The sequence below is a fragment of the Vicugna pacos genome, chromosome 16 (assembly GCF_048564905.1).
Source record: "Vicugna pacos chromosome 16, VicPac4, whole genome shotgun sequence".
Classification (NCBI taxonomy): Eukaryota; Metazoa; Chordata; class Mammalia; order Artiodactyla; family Camelidae; genus Vicugna; species Vicugna pacos.
Window position 1 is genome coordinate 12,829,983 of NC_133002.1, and position 9,030 is coordinate 12,839,012.

Consider the following 9,030-nt stretch of genomic DNA (forward strand, 5'->3'; position numbering starts at 1 on the left):
AAAAGAGATCTGAAGGGGAGTGGTGACTGTGGAGATAATAATAACCTTTTCGTGGTACTTTCCACTTTACATAACATTTTTGTATATTTTATTATTTAATATTCTCTGTAAGTCTTAGGGGGTTATACTATTTATATCATTATTATTCCCATTTTCCAAATGGGGAAACTGAGGCCTAAGGGGGTTAAGTGATGGATCAAAAGGACCCACAGCTAGTATGAAACAGAGGCAGAACGGACATGCTGGGTTGCTGATTCCAAGACTGACTTTTCCCCCTTTCCTCTTCTCTCTCTTGAAGGAAGCAGACTTAAGAGAACAGGGAGGCCTATTACTGTTTGCCACAATCTATTACTAGTTCTGTTACTACCTTCTAGAGGCTTGGTACATGCAGTTGATAACTACAGGGGATGGAAAGTTTAAAAAGTAGATCCCAGAAGATGAAAGTTACTTTAAGGGAGAACTTTTCTTTTAAACATCAAGATAAATTTCAGAACACTTCAGTGACGAAAGATTTAGTCTGCTAAAGAATCCGCTTGATAGCTACACATTTCAGACCATGAAGTTAACATTAGGCTAGGGTCTTAGGGACTGTGGTTAGAAACAAGGCTTCCGAGGGTGTGTTTCAGGAAGGTGGACCCGGCAGGGTTGGGGTGGGGTTGGGGGTTATATGGAAGTGAGGCTGGGGAAGTGGGCTGAGCCTGTCTCTGACAGGCTGCCAATGCCCAGGGAAGGAGTCAGGACATCATTCTGAGATCACTGGGGAACGTTGCAAGGTTTTTGAGCAGAAAAGTAAATATATGTGTCTATATATATCTATACATATATCTCTCTCTATATATACACACATCTCTCTCTCTCTCTCTCTCTCTCTCTCTCTCTATATATATATATATATATATATAGAACTAATGATAGGATATATTGGAGAAGGGAGAACCTGGAGTCCTAGAACCACTTAGCACCTATTTAAAGTATCTCAGTGTAAAACTTGCTGAGATGATTACACAGGCTCTGATATGAGTTATGGGGGTTGGTGGGCAGTTAAACAGTTAGAATTAAGTCCTGGATGTCCCTGTGAATTCAGATCTGGGTTAAAACTCTCAATTAGCACCAGAGGGCTGGCTTTCACAGTCGTTGTGCTGTTGGGTCTCCGAGTCCATTGTGCAGATTGCAGAAGAGTGTTGTGTGGGCTTGAAGTTTTCTGCCTCATTGTCCCATTTAGGAGTAATGAGAACCCTGGGAGGTGAAGGGAATATGTTGGGCCAATATAAGACCTCTCTGAGCTCTAGGCTTATTTTTTGAAGCCCCACCTATGGTATATCAGCATATTAAAATCCACTCGATATATATTAAAAATGAAAGTAATATCTACTTGCACTGAATACCAAAAATAATCATGGTGTCAGATGGAGAGGGTCTGGATTAAGTAGTACAGAAATGAGTAAAGAGAACAAGATTGTACTGTGTAGCACAGAGAAATATACACAGGATCTTGTGATGGCTCACAGCGAAAGAGAATGTGACAGTGAATGTATGTATGTTCATGTGTAACTGAGAAATTGTGCTCTACACTGGAATTTGACACAACATTGTAGAATGACTATAACTCAATAAAAAATGTTTAAAAAAATAAAAGTAAAGAGAAAACCCAAGGGATGCCCTGAAGTCAGGATCCACAGGACTAGTGACTGCTGGGTTTGAGGAAGGAGGAGGAAACAGCGAATCCTGCCCTTCATCCAGCCCTCATTTCAGCCTGGAAATCTAAGGGCATGACAGCAGCCCAGGGGACATACAGAAGGAGAAAAGAAGAGTTTAGATTCTGGACAGATGGAGGTTGAAATGATGCTGATGTCCCATCAGTAGGTAGAGAGAAAGGTTCAGAGTTTACAGGAGAAGTCAAGACCGAAGATACAGGTCTGTGTGTGTGTTTGTTGGGGGTGGGGGCTGGGGGGTGTCACCCATATGGAGGTGACAGCTGAACTTATTAAGAAGGTTGAGTTCTCAGAGAAAGGCTGCATGTTTAAGATGTGGGAGGAGGAAATGAAGATGGAAAGGGTGAAGAAAAAGGGTCATTCTGTGGGTAAGTAAATACCTGAGTGAGATCTCGTTGGAGTTGGAAGAGCCCGATGCATCTATATTTCACTTCTACCATTTACTGACTGTGGGAAGTCACATCACCTCTCTTGGCAACTGTGTTATTTTCCCCTTCAGCTGCAAAACCAGAAAGATAATTCTATTTCTGCCCAAGTCATGAGGATAGTTTGGGGATCCAGTGAGATACTGTCTAGTGGTAGTTCTCTGTGAGCAATCTGTTTCCAGCCCTTGCCTAACAGTATGTTTCGGTCTGTGTCAACCTTGTGCTAAATAATCCATTAGCACAAAAAACATGAGCAATGTGGACTTGACGGAAGATTTTGTGGAGGAGACTAGAAGAGGATTATATTCCATACCATAGAGTAAAGTATTCGAAGTTTCCATCAGAAATGTGAGCTCTACAAAGTCCATTTTCTTTCACACTGATGCAGGTGGTTTATTTCCTTTTTCTGCTTAGATATCTCCCCTCAACCCCTACTGGTGCTGTGTTGTTTCTCTGTTGTGTGGAGCCACTTAACTCTGCCACAGACCTGCATTCCTGCTCATCTGGTTACTCAACAAAAGTCCTCAAGTAAAGAAGAGCATTTTCATCCTTAGACAGTTTGGTGACCAATATTTTTACTCACATATTTCCTTTTAGGGGCTCCATCTTTATCCCACCACCATCCTGTGGTCCACAATGCACGTGTCTCTACCATCATCCCATCTCTCCCAAGCCTGAGAGGAGGTGTGTCAATGAGAGTTTTCTCCAGTCTTGTTACAAAATCATTTTGTCAACTCTAAAGTGAAGGGAACTTTATTAGTGTCAAAAGAAGTCAAGGGAGGTGGTATTTTCAAGAGAGAGGATATTATAAAAGCTTTACAGAGAAGATGGAGAAAAGGAGGACCAGGAAAAGGGCACTGGGTTGGTCAGAGAGGTGAATCTGACGTTAATGTCAGCAGGATGGTGGGGGTGGAAGCTCTGAAGGCAAGGATTAAGGAGGGCAGGTGTTAAGGAGGAGGAAAGCGTTTTCCTGATTTCCCTAGGAGCAAATCTCCCCACCGATCACTATATAAGATGCATTCAGAGGAAATTGGGTGGAGAAAGCAGTAGGCAGGCCAGATAGCGAGGACTAGGAAACAAGTGTAATCAAGGTCATTCCTCAGAGGGCTACTTGAGAAGCAAGGGCAATTAATTGTGCTGATAGCAGGATCATACCTTACCCTGCACGACTATCTAAGAGCTTACATGACAGATGGAATTTCAAAAAGCAGCAAGAAGTTCCCCAGCCAGAAACAGAAATTTCTGGGCAAACATCACAGTACAGGTACATTAATGAATGACACAAATTTGTATCTAATTGCCTAATTTAAAAAGCTGAGTGAGAATATTAGATTCCAGAACTGGAGGGGGCCTTGAATATTACCTAATCTAACCCTGACCTTCCAGAATCAGAAACTGAGGTTCTGGGCAGTTTACCTATTTAATGCTAATTATTTAGGTAGACCCCCTTCTCATTCTCTCACGTGCAATACATAACTTTCTTCACTGCTAGCATTTACACACTAAAATTTTGCAAAGCGAAAAGTTGATAGGGGATTATCCAGAGCATTATTTAAACTGATTTTCCTTAAAATCTCAAAGAGGAGATAGATTTATCAGTTTTACAGGTGGGAAAACTGAGGCTTGGCAAGATTAAAGGACTAATCATACAGCTAGTAAGTGGCAGAGTGGGAGCTAGAACAAGTTCAGTTCGACTCCAAGTCCGGTTTGTCTTTTCACTCCAAGACAGCTGCTTCTGGCTTTGCAAGATCCTGTAAGACACTAATGCTCTCAGAATTATACACGCTTCTCAGAATTACACACAAACCAGGCATCCTTCTCTGAAAACAACATGGAGAAGGAGTCTGCATGGCCTGGGAACATTGTATTCAGAGATGAAATTGCTCAGTAAACTACAGACTTCTCTGTCTGGCCTTATAACCTTGACTGATGCCTGTGAGAGTTAAGGTCTCTGCCATTTGCCCCTTTTTGTCTATTAGTTGTGTTTTGGTTGCTTCAGTTGCTTAAAACCTCATTAGAACTAAGAAAAGCATGACCAATTACTTTTAATTACTACTCTTGGGGTCCAAAATCATGTATCCTATAAAAAAAGATACATCCTTTGCTGGTCATAGCCAAAATGTATATTTACATTGCTAATATCCACAGGATAATGTAGTAACTAACAATGGACTTTGAAATTCAGAATACTGGGGTTCAAATCCTAACTTTATTATTTAAATTATGTGAATTTGGGCAAATTATTCAATTTTTCTGAGCCTCAGTTTCTTCATCTGTAAAATGGGGATAACGACAATATCTAACTCCTAGGGTCCTTGTGACAACTGAGTTAATGAATTGATGATAGGCTACTTTTTGGAAGCACATGTGAAATTACTAATTTTGAATCTGTCACGCTCAGAGCCAGAGCCAGTAACAGTGAGCATGCATTCATTCAATCGTTTATTCATTAAACATTCACTGAGGGCTTACTACCTACTGTGAGGATTTTAAGCGGTAGGGAACAGAACAGGCAAAGTCTCTGCCCTCGTGGGAATTCTGTTCTAGTGTGTGTGTATGTGGAGACAGACAACAAACACACAGATCTCTAACGTCCATTAGTGACAAATGCTCTGAAGGAAAGGAAAATTAGGATGAGGAAACAGTGGCTGTGCAGTGTCTAAATAGTTCGATAAGGGAGTTTCTTTGAAGAGGCGATATTTGAGCAGACACTTTGTGAAGGAGTGAGCCAGGGGGATTTCAACAGGGGGCAGTATTCCAGGCAGAGGAAACAAATGCAAAGGCTCTGGGAGGGGAACGTGCCTGCACAGGAACGGAATAAAGGCCGGTAGGGCAGGAGTGAAAGGAGCGAGGAATACAGTAAGTAGTAAGAAGCGGCAGAGGCCGCCAGGGGCCAGATGGTTAGAGCCTTGTAAACAAAGGTAAGGATTTTAAGTTTTAAATGCCGGCTGTTATTACAAAGGCAACTTTATTCTTCCTTATTCTGTGCTGTGGGCTGGCCCTTTTATCAGCTCTTTTTCTACCCAGCTTTGCTTCATTCTGTCAAACAAAAACAATTTAGTGAACATCTGCTGATCATTTAACAAATGGCTTATAAAGACACTGTTCCAGGCACTGGGGATAAGTTAGATCTCTCAGTTTACGATCTGGTAAGGGGTGGGGGCGGTGGGTGGGTGGGTCACAGTACTCACAACGCAGGAAAAATCAGCAGCTGTGGGCTTTGATAGAAACGCCCAATGGCTACAAGAGAAAACACCTGGTTTCAATTTCCCAGCGAGGAAAGGAATCACTTCCGGTGCGCTCCAGGGCATCATGGGAGGAGCGAGCCGGCCGGAATAAAAGGCCGGAAGTGCTCGCGCCATGATTGGAAGGAGCCTGGAGACGGTGGTGGGAGCTGGCCAGTGAGTGTGCGTTTGCGAGTTTGTGAGAGAGGAAGGCCTTCCTTGTCAGCTTCGCGACTCCAGAGAGTAACGGTGTGTGGTGGGAGGGTGTGAAATCGGACGCGGTGAGGGAATTTGAACTCGCGGCTTTTGACGTAACGGGACCACATGTAAATTTTTGAAAATTCTTAACTCGCCAAATTCCATTTGAAGTTTCTCAGTGTATATATAAGTGTTATTACATTGTCTATACATATACCTATGTAATATATTGGGCTAAATCCGTTTTGGGTGCTAAAATTTGTGGCTATCAATTGAATTATTTTTCAGAATATTCTAGAAAAAATTATGATTCTGTTGCTCAAAAGGTACCACCTTTCCCATTCGTGCTCTTAGCAATATTTTTCATATTTTGAGGGCTCCCTTGGTGTTTAACCTCAGTTTTCCTCGAGAGAACCATCAGCCATAGTTTTTGTTAGGAGCTGGGAAAATAGTCCCCCATCTTGTGAAGGTTAGGGTACTATAATCTAAGAAAAGCCCTGATTTGGGTGTATTCTCCAAGGGTAAGGTTTTTCTCCTTCATCAGGGAAGACTTCCTTTTTCTCTCATGGACTCAGGAAGCAGCGTCTTGGTGGTCTTTGGAGGCAGGAAGGAGGAATCAGGCTGGTAATTTCCATCCTTAAGTAAGGCTCTTTCCATCTGCCCATAGCTGATTTTTTTGCTTCCCACTTAGGAAAATGTGACCGACCAAGTCCGCAGTGAAGGTGCCTGGGGACACTGGTGTGTGTAACATGTCCCCAAATCCCTGTCACAGCCAGGAGGCAGAATTTAAGTTTGCTTGCTGACAGCTGCTCTGTTAGCCCCGGAATGTTAATCCCTACGGAAAGCTTGGATGAAAGGCAGCAGCTTTTAGCAGTTGTGCTAATGGCCTCATTCATCAAATGACCCTCTCTTCACCTTTCTGTTGTCAGTTATATCCATGTTTTTGTTGAGACGTGGATATGAAATACTCTTAAGGAATGGGTTCCTTCTATTTATGTATTTTAAAAATATGAGTCTTTAAAAAAAAATTCCAAAAGTAAGGCACGCATTGTAGAAAGACTGAAAAATATAATCAAATATACGGAAGGAAACATTTAAATCACTCTTGAAATTTTAACATAGAGGTAATCTCTACCTAAATTTTGGTTTATGTACTTTTACACCTTTCCCCCCATGTTTCTAAACACATACACAGTTTTTTTTTTAACATGCACACAACTGGGATATGATTCCATGTGTTGGCTATTGTAAATAGTGCTGCTGTGAACATTGAGGTGCATGTATCTTTTTGAATTAGAATTTTCTCCGGATGTATGCCAAGGAGTGGGATTGCTGGGTCATATGGCAACTCTATTTTTAGTTTTTTAAGGAACGTCCATACTGTTTTCCATAGTGGCTGCACCAAACTATATTCCTACCAACAGTGTAGGAGGGTTCTCTCTTCTCCACACCCTCTCCAGCATTTACCGTTTGTAGACTTTTTAATGATGGCCATTCTGACCGGTGTGAGGTAATGTCTCATTATAGTTTTGATCTGCATTTCTTTAATAATTATCGATGTTGAGCATCTTTTTTTCATGTGCCTCTTGGCCATGTGGATGTCTTCTTTGTAGAAATGTCTGCTTAGGTGTTCTATCCATTTTTTGATTGGGTTGTTTGATGTTTTTGTTATTGGGTTGTATTAGCTATTCGTGTATTTTGGAAATTAAGCTCTTATCAGCTGCATCATTTGCAAATATATTCTCCCAGTCTTTAGGTTGTCTTTTCGTTTCATTTATGGTTTCCTCTGTTGTGCAAAAGCGTGTTAAGTTTTATTAGGTCCCATTTGTTTATTTTTGCTTTTATTCCTATTTCCTTGGGAGAATGATCTAAGAAAACATTGATATGATTTATGTCAGAGAATATTTTGCCTGTGTTCTCTCCTAGGAGTTTTCTGGTGTCATGTCTTAAATATGTCTTTAAGCCATTTTGAGTTTATTTTTGTGTATGGTGTGGGGGTGTTCTAACTTCATTAATTTATATGCAGCTGTTCAGCTTTCCCAACACAGCTTCCTAAAGAGACTGTTGTTTCTCCATTGTGTATTTTTGCATCCTTTGTTGAAGATTAGTTGACCGTAGGTGTGTGGGTTTATTTCTGGCTCTCTATTCTGTTCCATTGATCCATATGTCTGTTTTTGAGCCTATTCCACACTATTTTGATCACTACAAAGCTATAACAGCTTTATGGGTCTATTTGATGTATAACAGACTGTACATACTTAAAGAGTATTCACATATGTATACACTGTGGCACAGTCATCTGAATCAAGATAAAGAACATGTCCATTATCCCCCAAAGTTTTCTCCTAGCCCTTTGTAACATGTCCTACTATCCTTCTGTGCCTCTCATAAACCCTACCTCCCATCCTTAGGCAACCACTAGTCAACTTTTGGTCACTAGAGATTCATTTTTACTTTCTAGAATTTTATATAAATGGAATAATAGTGTCTACACTTTTTTTTTTTGGTCTGACTGCTTTCACTTAGCATAATTATTTTGTGATCCTTCCATGTTTTGTCTGTGTTAATAGTTTTTCTTTTTGTCATTGAGTAGTATAGTATTACATAATGTGAATTTACCACTATGTGTTTATCCACTCACCTGCTGTTGGACATTTGGGTTGTTTTCAGTTTTGTGCTATTACAAGTAAATACGCTATGAATATTTGTATTAAGGTCTTTGCGTGGACATATGTTTTCAGTTCTCTTGGGTAAATAACTAGGAGTGGAATGACTGCAACAAACGGATAATTTCTTAACTTTTTGAAAGGCTGCCAAATTGTTTCCCAAAGTGGTTGTGCCATTTTACATTATTGCTATTAGATACAAGAGGTCTAGTTCCCCCACCTCTTGGCCAACACCTGGACTTTTAGCCATTATAATAGGTGTATAGTGATATCTCATTATGTTTTAATTATTATTCTCGTAATGACTTATGATGTTGAGCATTTTTTATGTGCCTGTTTGCTCTCTGTATGTCTTCTTTGGTGAAATGTTTAAATCTTTTGCCTCTTTAAAAATTGGATGATTTGTTTTCTTTTTATTGAATTTTTAGATTTCTTTACATATTCTGGACACAGGTCTGTTATCAGGGATATAATTTGCAAGTACTTCTACTCAGTCGGTGGCTTGTCTTTTCATTCTCTTTAGCAGTGCAGAAACTTTCAGTCTTGATGAAATTCAGTTTATCAGTTTTTCTTGTTGCTTTTGATGTGGGCATCTAGGAAATCTTTGTGTAAACCAAGGTCACAAAGATTTACTCTTGTGTTTACTTCCAGAAATTTTTATGATTATATTTTTGGTTTCCTTTTTGATCCAAAATTTTATTTAGTAGAGCATTTTGAAATTTTTTGTTTTAAACTTTTATTATTCATTTCAGACATTTTTGAGACTGTGGCCTGTGCAGTTTGCACTGTAAGGTGAGGCTGATAG

General features: G+C 40.2%; 1 protein-coding gene and 1 long non-coding RNA gene across 2 annotated transcripts in view; one reads left to right on the plus strand and one right to left on the minus strand.

The window, feature by feature from the left end:
• The window catches only part of LOC102525247 (myosin-13), a 59,621-nt gene extending 56,817 nt beyond the window's left edge, over positions 1-2,804 (minus strand). Inside the window, exons 1-2 of the mRNA XM_072940741.1 lie at positions 2,721-2,804; positions 2,093-2,211 (exon numbers count right to left, since the gene is read on the minus strand). The gene's annotated coding sequence lies outside the window, so the exon portion shown is untranslated. The remainder of the gene's footprint in view (positions 1-2,092; positions 2,212-2,720) is intronic.
• A 2,719-nt stretch (positions 2,805-5,523) lies between these two features.
• LOC140686475 (uncharacterized) overlaps positions 5,524-9,030 on the plus strand; it is a 196,984-nt gene continuing 193,477 nt past the window's right edge. Inside the window, exon 1 of the long non-coding RNA XR_012060329.1 lies at positions 5,524-5,610. This is a non-coding gene — a long non-coding RNA (uncharacterized lncRNA). The remainder of the gene's footprint in view (positions 5,611-9,030) is intronic.